We start from the raw sequence: 11,006 nt of genomic DNA, 5'->3' as shown, positions 1-11,006 counted from the left end.
TACTCCTCAAAACTATCAAGGTCATGAAAAACAAGAGACTGAGTAACTATCACAGACCAAAAGAGCCTAAGGAGACATGACGACTAAATGCAATGTGCTATCCTAGATTGGATCCTGGAGCAGAAAAAAGGACACTACTGGCAAAACCGGTAAAATCTGAATAAAGTCTAGAGTTTAGTTAAGAGCAATGTACTATGTTGGTTTCTTAGTCTTGAAAGATGTGAGATGGTGACATTAGCGAAAACAAATTGGATGACGGGTATATAAGAACTCACATGCTGTCTTTGCAACTTTCCTATAAATCTAAAATTGTTGCAAAATAAGAAGTTTATATATAGGCAAGTATATATACCCCCTTATTGCAATTATAGAAAAACATTCATGGAAAGAAAAATACACATGGGAAGAGAAGGAAATACATAAAAGTAAGTGTAGCTCTGCAGAAATGATGGAACTATGGAGTGATATTTTTCCTTTTTATCTGCCTATTGAAATATCTGTAAAGTGGTCATATTATTTTTTATAATTTAAAGAGTTCACTTTGGTTTGGTTTGGTTTTAGGGGAAAAATTCTTTCCCTTGAATTGCAGAGGGAATGTACAAAAGTATATAGATACTGGAGCGGGGTGGGTCAAGATAGCTATTGCTTTAAAATACCCCCAAATATTATTCTGCACAAGATGTGCTGACCCACGTTGGCCCAGAAAACATGGAGAGCTCCTTCCTTCTTTCTTTTTCTTTTTTTCCTTCCAGTTTTGTCCTTCCTTCTTTATCTCCCCGCCCCATATGCAGTTCCTCTGAGAACTGGTGCCTCTGTCCAGCCCTTCTGTCCTGAGAGCACACAGGGAGAGGACACCTTGGAGTTTCCATAAGAGCCAGGGACAGAGACAAGGCTAGTGGGAATCAGGAAAACCCTCTTGAGGTTTTAGAGTGGAAGGTCCAGATAATGACCATCTGGACAGTTCTCCAGAGGCTTCTAGGATTCCAGCTATTCCAGAGACTACAAAGAGCACTATTTGACTCTGGCATGGAGCTCCCATCAGCACCCGTGAGCAGGAGCCATTCCTTCATTTGCACTTACTTGCCCATACCATACCCCTTTTGGACCCAAGTAGAAGTAAAGTCTTTAAAGGCAAAGAGTTTACCGGCCAGACAGAAATACTTATCCAGCTTGCCTTCTTTCCATAATATGCCAGTCGAAGATCCCAGAGAACAGATAGATAGAGCAAGCCTTCCTTTTAGTTCTTAATTAACATCACCCACCCCAAAACAATGACCAGAAATAAGTTCATTTTTTTAAACCTCTGACCAAGGAGTGGGCATGGATCAAAAGCCTTCCTTTTAGTTCTTAATTAACATCACCCACCCCAAAACAATGACCAGAAATAAGTTCATTTTTTTAAACCTCTGACCAAGGAGTGGGCACATGGATCAAGCTGGATTGCCTGAACTCTTTCCCTAGTCTTGGAACCTTGAGCAAATAAGACAATGACCAAAAAAGTAAGTGGGCTGGCACCTTCTCATTCTAGCATGGTGAAGAGACTGTCATTCCTCTCTCCTGGATTCTGGGGCCGCCAGTTTCCTATCCCGTTCTGAGTCCAGTTTTTTAGCTTAACCTTCAAATCTTTTTAGTACATTCCTTTTTCTTAAGTTAACAGGAGCCAGTTTCTGTTGCTGGCAAGCAAAGAACCTTGGTATAGGCAGTGAAAGGGCCACAGTGGCAAATTATGCAATTAAATATTGGCTTTACTTGTCTGACTTAAACTGACCCAGATCATGGATGTGTGATTCTTTTCATCTACCATGTAAATGACTCAGTGCTTGGATGCAGTTCCTGCCCTTTAGGAATTTACAGTTTAGTTATAACGTAGGACGTACACAAACAAAATCATTACATATGGATTTTTTACTGTGTGCTGAACACTATTCTAAAGTTTTTACAAGAATGACTCATTTAATCCTCCCAACTACAATATGAAGTAGATACCATTATCATTTCCATTCTATAAAGAAGTAATTGAGGCACAGAGAGTTTAAATAACTTGCCCAAAGTGACAAAGCCAGTTAACAATGGAGCCTGGATCCAAATACAGCCAGTCTGGTTCCAAAAATCCCACTCTTAACAACTATGTTATATGGGAATGAATGTTAAAGACAGAGTTCTGGAAGGTCAGAGAAGGGGGAGATCAATGTGGCCAGAGTGATCAGGGGAGGCCTCAAGGGCCTCTTGGTTCTGGAGCTGGGTGGGAGGCAGCGTGGGATTTAATCTGAGAGGAGGGAGAAGGGCCTTCTGGGACAGAGAGGAGGGTCAATGCAGCAGGAGCAAAAACAAAGCTGAAACTGAAAGCGTTGTTTAGACAACTATGAGACATACAGAGAAGGGGGTCTTTTGGAAAGCATTCAAAGAACAACTGGATAGTTAGCGGGGAGGTCAGACCATAAAGGGCCTTGAATGACAGGTCAACCACTATGACTTTACCCTACAATGAGGGCCCCTACAGCTTTTACAGGGAATAACATTTGGGAACATTTTTTTGTTATAGAAAATTGAAAGCATACACAAAGATATTGAGAGTAGAATACTGAACCCCCGTGTATCCTTTATGCACCTTCAGCAATTACCAGCTCACAGTCAATTGTGTTTCATCTATATCCCCACCCTCTACCCCTATCAAGATTATTTTGAAGCAAATCTCAGACATATTAATTCATCTGTACATACTTCAGTATATGTAGAAAATCCCAAGGAATCTATTTTTTAAAACCCTCCTAAAACTAATGAGTTTAGCAATGTAGCAGGATATAAGATAAACATACAAAAGTCAATTGCATTTCTGTATACTAGCAATGAACACTTGGACACCAAAATTAAAAATACCATACCACTTACTAAAAAAAGAAAGAAAAAGAAACACTTAGGTGTAAATCAAACAAAATACGTACAGGATTTGTACGCAGCAAGTACAAATTTCGGATGAAAGATATCAAAGAAGATCTAAATGAATGGAGAGGTATATTATGTTCATGGATTGGAAGAGTCAGCATAGTAAAGACGTCAGTTATCTCCAAATTTATATACAGACAATGCAAATCCTATCAAAATTTCAGTAAGATTTTTTTGTTTTATGGACAAGATTATTCTAAAATTTATATGAAAAGACAAAGGACAAGAATAACAAACTATTTTGAAAAAGAAGAAAGTAAGAGGAATCAGCCTACCCAATTTCAAGACATTATATGGTTATAGTAATGAAGAACTGTGTGGTAGGGGCTTCGCTGGTGATGCAGTGGTTAAGAATCCGCCTGCCAATGCAGGAGACACGGGTTTGAGCCCTGGTATGGGAAGATCACACATGCTGTGGAGCAGCTAAGCCCGTGTGCCACAACTACTGAGCCTGCACTCTAGAGCCCATGAGCCACAACTACTGAACCCCGTGAGCTTAGAGCCTGTGCTCTGCAACAAGAGAAGCCACCGCAATGAGAAGCCCACACACCGCAACGAAGAGTAGCCCCCGCTCGCCGCCACTAGAGAAAGCCCGTGCGCAGCAACGAAGGCCCAATGCAGCCAAAAATATAAATAAATAAATAAATTTATTAAAAAAAAAAAAAAAAGAACTGTGTGGTACTGGTGGAGGTATAGACACTGATCAATGAAACAGAATAGAGAGCCCAGCAATAGACCAACGCAAATTATGCCCACCTGATTTTTGACAAAGAAGCAAAAGCAGTTTGATGGAAGAAAGATAGCCCTTTCAACAAATGTTGCTGGAACAATTGGAAATCCACAGACAAAAAAAAATGAACCTTGACTTAGTATCACAACTATACAAAAATTAACTCAAAATGGATCACAGACTTAAATGTAAAATGTAAAAGTATAGAACTTTTAGGAAAAAAATGGAGAAAATCTCAGGATCTATGGCTAAGCAAAGAATTCTTAGACTTGACACCAAAGGCATGATTTATATAAGGACACATCAAAATAAAAACTTTTTCTCTGCAAAAGACCCTGTTAGGAGGACAAAAACACAAGCTACAAACTGGGAGAAGATATTGCAAACCACACATGCAGTAAAGAGCTAGTACCTAAAATACATAAGGAACTCTCAAAACTCAACAGTAAATGTATGTCAATTATATATCAATTTTTAATAATTAAAAACTCAACAGTAATAAACAATCCAACTAGAATATGAGCAAAAGATATGAAGAGACATTTCACTGAAAAAGATATACAGATCGCAAATAAGCACATGAAAACATGTTCAATATTACTAGCCATTAGGGAAATGCAAATTTAAACCACAAGATATAACTACATAGCTATCAGAATCACAGAAATTAAAAATAGTAACAATATTAAATGTTGGCAAGGATGCAGAGAGACTGTATCACTTGTTTATTGCAGGTGGGGGTATAAAATCGTATAGCCACCCTGGGAAACAGTTTGTCAGTTTCTTATAAGACTAAGCATGCAACTATCCTACAACCCACCAATTTCACGCTTGCACATTTATCTCCAAGAAATGAAAATACATATTCACACAAAAATCCGTGTGTGATGCTAATAGCAGCTTTATTAGTCAAAAACTGGAAACAACCCAGGTATCATTCTACAGCTGAATAATTAAAAAACTATAGTACATCCGTACCTTAAAACATTACTCAGAATTAAAAGGAACAAACTATTGATACATGCAACAACCTGGATGAATCCCCAGAGAGTTACGCTGAGTGAAAAAAAGTCAATCCCCAAACATTCTGCGTGATTCCATTTATATAACGTCCTTGAAATGACAAAAGTATAGAAATGGAGACCAGAGTAGTGGTTTCCAGAGGTTAAGGAGAGGGTGGGGGCAGGAGGGAAGTGAATGTGTCTATAAAAGGGCAACAGGAGGGATCCTTGGCAATATTCTTTATCTTTACTCTTTCAATGTTAACATCCTGTTTGTGATGTTGTGTTATAGTTTTGCAAGCTATTACCATTGGGGGAAATGGGGTAAAAGGTATGTGGACCGTCTCTGTATTATTTCTTATAATTGCATGTGTCTACAATTATTTGAAATTAAAAGTTTAATTTTAAAAATTGGTGTTATAAATTGCCATGAGAAAGAATCAGCAGATGTAATAGGAAAATTCTCCAGTAGCTACAGAATTTAGAGCAATGTGAAAGGGAATTTAAAATAAATATATTAATTTACATGGAAATGGAAAGGGCTAAAAATAGACAAGGAAATGCTAAGAAGAATAATCTTGCTCTAACAGACATCAAAATGTGTTCTAAAGCTATCATAATTAAGATAGTGTGGCACTAGTGTAGGAAAGGACAAATTAGAACAACGAAACAAAATGAAAAGTCCATAAATAGATCTATACATATAAGGAAGCTTGATATGCCACAGATGTGGTATCACAAGTCAATAGGGCAGTGATAGATTATTTGGTAAATGATTATTTAATACTGGTTATCCATATGAAAAAATATTATTTTAGATCCACACCTCAAGTCAACACACAAAAAAATTCTAGGTAAAGACCTAAATGTGAAAAATAAAATTTTATTACTGTTGTGGCTTAAACTGTGTCTCCGCAAAAGATCTGTTCAAGTCCTAATCCTTGGTACCTGTGAATGTGACCTTTATGAAAATAGGGTCTTTGCAGATGAAATCAAGGTAAGATGAGGTTGCAGTCCCTGACAGCAGTCACTGGTTTCTCTGATTCTGCTCTTCCCAAAGGCCTGGGAACCCCAGGAGATGGGAGAATTGTTTTTTTGCTGTGTTACCTCTGCTTGGGCAAGCTATTCCAAGCAACTGGGACACCTGTGCCCCTGTCTTGGTGCCACCTCTGCCCCTGCCAGTGACTGCCCAGGTGCCAGCTGGCTCCTCCCTGGGGGTGCAGATACCAAATGAACTTACTGGGATGGGTGGGTAGTAAAAGTCCTGGCCTCAGTCGCTGAAACGCTGTCTCTGCTTGATGCCTGCAGCCATGTGGCTGGTTCTCCTCCTCCGCTGTGGCTGAGCCCTGCAGCCCCAAACCAAGAGACAGGTGAGAAGCCAGGCTAGCAGGTCAAAGGGACCTGGCCTCTAGTCTCTTTTATTTATTCATTCATTCGTTTAATAAACCCTTTTTGCCCCTGGCATGATCCACCTCCTTATGTTCACTAATTCATTAATTAAATAATTCATTTATTCAGACATTTACTAAGCATCTACCAGTGCTTAAGGTGGCTTCTCTGTGTACCCACATTCATATTTGTAAGTGGTCCTTGGATGATTCGCTTGGGAAGGTCTGTTTTGGTTGGAGAATCAAGAGGAATGTCCAGAAGAGGTGCCTATGGGTAGAGGCAGCACAGGGCTCTGGAATGTGCACTGTCGGGGGGGTGGGAGCGGTACAAGAGGGAAGGTGGTATGACAAGCCCAGATCCAGATTAATAGGCAGACTCACTGGGCAACTGCCAGGCACAAACCCATTTGGTTCGCTAAACTATTCCTGGAAATCTAATGGGATGGAGAAAGCTGTATCTACCAGAACTTCTTTTGGGAGAAAACTAGATGTCATTGCTAGGAATACTTTTTGTAGGGGTGGGAACCTCGAGGTGCGGTGCTTAAGTAATGACGGATGTGTTAATAAATTGCTTGTAAAAAGGACTTCTTAGGAAGGGCGGGGCTTCAGATTTGCTGAGTGGGGTTCGCAATTTGCGGGCTGGAGCAGTATCACTGGGAACTGTAAAGGGGAGGCGGAGGCTGCCCAGTGCCCCCTTTCCACACCCTGCCCCAGCAGTGCTCACCCTCTTCTCTATAAAACTGTCAAACAGGTTTAAAGAGTGTTGTTCTGGAGGGGTGCCAACTATTAGCATGGGGTTCTTCACCCAGCCTTGTTTGGGGCTGTTCCTGGCCTCACAGCTTGTCACTTCTACAAGCCTTTTAGTCTGAAGCCAACAAGAAGGTCACACAGGAGTCCCTGAGCTACCGCCTTTTCACCAGGAATCTGTTTCCTGGTGGGCTCACTGCCCCTCCACCAACCCCGCGGCTCTCTCTTCTTACCTACAGTGCAGCACTTACCATACAGTATGATGACATTCTGGTTACTTGTAGTATGATGATGCTCTGTTCACTAGACTGAGCTCTTGGAAGGTGTTTCTTTGGAGGGTTGGGTTGGACAGGGCAGTGGAATGTGTGTCCGTGATCCACCATGGTACGTGGCTCAGAGAGTCACTCAATAGAATAAAATGAATAAATGAATGAGTGCATGAGTGAGTGAATGGGTGCTTGGTCACCATGGGGTGGACTTCCTTTCCTTAGTGTGCGTACTTCTCCAACTATCAAAAAGTCCTTTTTGCAACTGGCTTATTCGAATCAGGATCCAAACAAGGTCCACACATACATTTAGCTGTTACATTCTTAAGTCTCTTTAAATCTATATCAGCTCTCTTCCTTTTTTTTCATGCTGTTTATTTGTTGAAGAAACCAGGCCATTTGTCCTGTAGACTGTCCTTAATTCTGGATTTGTCTGACTGGATCCTTGTGGGTGCTCCTCCGTCCCCTGCATTTCCTGAAATCTGGTAGTTAAGGTTCATTTCTTTTGGTAAGTGTATTCTGTAGGTGAGGCTATGTACTACCTATTGCATGGAGAAGGAGACAGGCAATGTCTAGTCATCTCACTTCTACTGGTGTTAAACTTGATCAGCCAGATGCATCCGTTTGTCGGTCCATTATAAAAGTTCCCCTTCGACATTTCTCTAATGGTTTTAGCTTCCACTGATGATTGTTACCTAGATCCATTTTTTCATTAAGGATTGCCATATGGTGGTTTTCTAATTCTACCATTGATTCTGCATTTGTTAGCAGGAGTTCTTCTATAAAGAAGACCTTTCCCTTGTCAACTATTTGGTTTGTGTGGAAAGACTGGATAAATGATTCTTCATTTATCACTCTCAAAATAACGAGCTGGTTCGTTAGCAACCCTGGGAAGGTTGAATTTAATCATGACCTTGAAGGATAAGAATGTTTTCTTCTAGTGGCTATGAGAGGGAAGGGCCTTCCAATCAGAGGAAACAGGTTGACTAAAGGCTCAAAAGCAGGAATATGTAGGAAGTTTAGAGAATGGCAGAGAGCAGTGGCAAGTGCAACCAAAGGCTTTTTGAAAGAAAAAGCCCTGAGCCTGATGTGGTGGAAGAAGCAGGGAGAAAGTCAAAATTGCTGGTTCCACTCCCAGCTCTGTCACCCAATCACTGCTTGTGAACACTGCTTTTCCATTTTTAGATCAGTGTCTTTCAAACTTTTCTGGCCAAGTCCACATTAATAGAGATATTTTACACTGTGATCCAGTACTTACATACATATACAGAAAAACACAAAAATTTCAGAAAGAACCCCAAGCAACTTACACTTCTATATACTATATACAATATACAATATATGTGGATCCTATCCTATCCTATGCTATCCTATCCTATTCCACTCCACTCCATTCCACTCCATCCCAAACTGTTAAAATAAATGCTGGTCATGACCACTGACTTGATCTCTGACCCCCAAATGGGGTACAGCCCTCATTTGGATGGTTTCTGGGGCTCTTTGCCGGCTCCAATCCTTTGATCGTTTCCTGGTCTTGGCGACAACCTGACACTGAAGCAGGCACTTGGGAAGAGGGATGATATGAAAATGGAAACTGATCATTTGCAGGAGGCTCCTGAGTAGAACATGAGGCAGAAGCCAGACCAAACTCAGAGGCCACCATTCCAGCCCAGCCCCCCATCACCTTGAGAGATCTGACCTCCCTGGGCCACTGCCCCTCTTTCACCAGACACCTACCTGCCGGACCCTGTTTCCACAACAGGCTGGGTTAGCCACACCTGACCCCGCATCCCCTCAGAGGTCCGCTCCCTGCTGATCCTTTCAACTTTGGAAGGTCGTCAGGCTTATCCCTAAACAAAGCCCCAGGCAGGTGCTAACCTAACAGGAGGCAATTGGGAAGGTCAAGGTAAAGTAAAGGGAAAACAACATTGAGAGTCCCGGGCATGAGAGTACCTGGGGCCCCTTCTGACCTGAGCCAAAGACTCACCAGCTTACCTGAGCCACGGTCCCTATCTGCCAATGTCTTGTTTTCCTTGTCTTAAAGAAGATGAACCCCTTCATCTTGTAGTGGATAAGGAATGATCAGATAATAACTGAGTTGAGGGCTGCCCTGGTGGCGCAGTGGTTGAGAATCTGCCTGCCAATGCAAGGGACACGGGTTTGAGCCCTGGTCCGGGAAGATCCCACATGCTGTGGGGCAACTAAGCCCGTGCGCCACAACTACTGAGACTGCGCTCTAGAGCCCGCAAGCTACAACTACTGAAGCCTGTGCACCGCAACAAGAGAAGCCACCGCAATGAGAAGCCCAGGCACTGCAACGAAGAGTAGCCCCGTCTCACTGCAACTAGAGAAAGCCCTGTGTGCATCAACGAAGACCCAGTGCAACCAAAAATAAAATAAGATAAATAAATTGAAAAAAAAAATAATAATTGAGTTGAGCACCTTGGGGAAATGGTAGGAATTGGGGTTGGTGAAACTTTTGTGAATAGCGACCTTGGAGAACTTGCTCTAACTTTGTGGGGTTTTTCTACGTCCCTCTTTTCACAACTCTTCTGTCGTTTTCTCTATTGCCTCTGTGTCTTCCTTGCTGTCACGCCCCTGTCACACTCTTATTTTTGTCTCTCTTTTTGCTCACTCTTCTCTCTTAGCTCTGTCTCTCTCCTTTTAATAGCAACTTTATTGAGATACAATTCACATAATGTAAAAGGCACCCTTTTAAAATATACAATTCACAGTTTTTAGTATATTCACAGAGTTGTGCAACCAACACTATTACCTAAGTTTAGAACATTTCATCACCTCCCAAAGAAACACCATACCCATTAACAGTCTCACCCTTATTCACCACACCTCCCACCCCTGGCAGCCATTAATCTACTTTCTGTGGATTTGCCTGTTCTAGACATTTCACAGAAATAGAATCATATAATACATGGCCTTTTGTGGCTGACTTCTTTCGTCTAGCATAATATTTTCAAGGTTCATCCATGTTGTAGCATGTATCAGCATTTCATTCATTTTTATGGCTGAATGATATTCCATTGTATAGAAATTCCATATTTTGTTTTATCCACTCATCAGTTAATGGACATTTGAATTATTTCCACATTTTTGCTGTTATGAATAATGTTTCTATGAGCATTTATGTACAGGATTTTATGTGAACATATATTTTCAATTCTTTTAAGTATATACCCAGAAGTGGATTTGCTGGGTCATATGGTAACTCTACATTTAACATTCTGAGGAACTGCCAAACAATTTTTCAAAGTGGCTGCACCATTTTACATTTCTGCTAGCAAAGTGTGGGGTTCCAATTTCTCCACATCCTCACAAACACTTGTTTTTGTTTTCATTTTAGCCATCCTAGTGGATGTGGAGTGGTAACTCATTGTGATTTTAATTTGCATTTTCCTGATGATTAGTGATGTTGAGCACCCTTTTATGTGCTTATTGGCCATTTGTGTATCTTCTTTGGATATATTCTTTGCTCATTTTAAAATTGGGTTATTTGTCTTTTTATGTTGTTGAGTTTGTGAGAGTTCTTTACATATTCTGAATAAAATTCTCTTATTGCATATATGATTTGCAGATGTTTTCCCATCCCATGGGTTGTCTTTTCACTTTCTTGATAGTATCCTTAGAAGCCCAAAACTTTGATCAAGTCTACTTTATCTATTCTTTCTTTTGTCACTTATGCTTTTGGTGTCATACCTGAAAAACTACTGCTTAATCCAAGGTCATGACAATATCTAGAGTTTTACAGTTTTAACTCTTACATTTAGATTTGTGATCCATTTTCAATTAATTTTTATATATGGTGTGAGGTAGAGGTCCAAATTCATTCTTTTGCATATGGATATCTAGTTGTCCCAGCACCATTCGTTATATCTGTCTCTCTCTTTTTTTTTTTTTTTTTTTTTTTTTTTTT

The 11,006-nt window shown here is 40.6% G+C and overlaps 1 pseudogene; it reads left to right on the top strand.

The window, feature by feature from the left end:
* The first annotated feature begins 5,918 nt into the window (after window positions 1–5,918).
* Window positions 5,919–11,006, top strand: part of LOC103069506 (uncharacterized) — a 5,863-nt pseudogene continuing 775 nt past the window's right edge.

This window comes from Lipotes vexillifer, unplaced genomic scaffold (assembly GCF_000442215.2).
Source record: "Lipotes vexillifer unplaced genomic scaffold, Lipotes_vexillifer_v1.1 scaffold1837, whole genome shotgun sequence".
NCBI classification, from domain to species: domain Eukaryota; kingdom Metazoa; phylum Chordata; class Mammalia; order Artiodactyla; family Lipotidae; genus Lipotes; species Lipotes vexillifer.
The sequence above is the reverse complement of the archived record's forward strand: the minus strand, read 5'-3'. Positions and strand labels throughout refer to the sequence as shown.